The sequence below is a fragment of the Misgurnus anguillicaudatus genome, chromosome 22 (genome assembly GCF_027580225.2).
Source record: "Misgurnus anguillicaudatus chromosome 22, ASM2758022v2, whole genome shotgun sequence".
NCBI lineage: Eukaryota > Metazoa > Chordata > Actinopteri > Cypriniformes > Cobitidae > Misgurnus > Misgurnus anguillicaudatus.
The window spans coordinates 5,943,752-5,945,447 of NC_073358.2; positions in this window are offsets into that span (position 1 = coordinate 5,943,752).

Genomic DNA, 1,696 nt, shown 5'->3' on the forward strand with positions numbered 1-1,696 from the left:
AACTCGTCAATGGCAGGGAAAGAGTATAAGGTCCACTGTGTAGATTTTTAGCGCCATCTAGTTGCGAGACTGTGAATTGCAATTTGTATGTTTAGGGTTAGTTAAATAAGAGACAAACAGAAAGTTGGTGAAAGTAAAAATACATTTGTTATGCATAACATTTTTAAATATACCCTTTTAAAGTACTTAAAACATATTTACTGTTTAAATAAGTGTGTTAAACCAGGGTGCTGTTGGCTTTACATTGAGTGACACTGAGTGTATTGAGTGCCGACACCGATAAAAAAGTCCAAATATCGGACTCTGCAATATAATGTCCTATAACTAACTCCGACAATGCATGTGCGCCCCATGAAACCGTCTATGCACAACTTATAATATAGTTATGTATATTATATTGCATTTCTTTGAAGAGATCTTTCTAAAAAGTTACACAATGCACCTTTAAAGCATGGCATGAAGGACGGCGTGTATTCAGCATTGTCATAAAGTCATTTTTCTGTGCCCCCAGAGTAATTCCACATATGACATTTATGGTTCCTATGATTGATAAACTTGTATGAGAGCCCAGATTTCAATCACATTAGGTGTCCTGTGCCAGCCAATCAGCAGCTTTAAAATTGAAAACGAATGCTACCATATAGCTCACCCCAATTGTTTAACATTTAATGTGTAATCTCACTCACTGTACAATCGGTTCTGACACACAGGTGTCATTTTGGACAAAGACTAAGAGATTCACGGCAGCAATAAACAGAGGCAGCAGGTGAGAAAGTGTGTGACTGCTTTCCGCTGGTTAAGGAAACAGACTGTATAGCTCTCAGCTTGAACCTGAGTTAGTCAGACAGCAGGCAAAAGCCTATAGTCGCTGTTCTTATAGCAAATCAATCCGAGGCTTAGAATCGTACGTTTTACGACAGCAAACAGTGAAACCTTCAAGGTCTTTCAGAGGCGTAGAATCATATATTGATCAAAATTTTATAAAAATTCAACACACGAGGTTGCCCCTTCTCCGGAATGTCCCTGACATTCAATGCGTCGAATCAAACAGACAAAATAACAAAATATGTTTTTCAAAAGAGTTGATTTACAATCGCGGAGATTATTCCTAAACCGTGAATAGCGGGAAGGAAATAATGAAAGATGACACGGAAAAGCCACAGGGCGGAGATTGGGTTCTGAAGGTTACATTCCTCTCCGCGTCGAGGCTTTCTTGGGAAAGTAGAGAAGGTTGGCTAATCTCATTCCAAGAGATGTATGAGCTGTTGCAATATGCGTTGCATGCATGTAAATTGACATCATGTCTTTAGATCGAGAGATCATAGCTGCTTTGGTTTCCCCAGGCTGAGGGAATACAGTATGTTGAGCTCTTGGAGGCTATGAATTATTTGGTAGACTCGTGGCTGTGGAGAGAGCGTGTTAAATCTGCTGTTTCTAAATCCGTGATGGTCCTGTGCTCTTAAAAATAAAGATGATATAAAAGGTTCTTCACAGCCACACCACAGACAAACCATTCAGTGAAAGGTTCGTAAAAGAAGCATTTATTTCATACACTTTTGTAGTATTAACAACCTTTTCTCTTTTCTAAAAAGGAAAGGTTCTTCTGATGTTAAAGGTTCTTTATGAAACTATGCTGCCAAAAATGCATGGTATCATGCAACACCTTTTCATAGAGTGAACAAATGTGTTGTGTTTT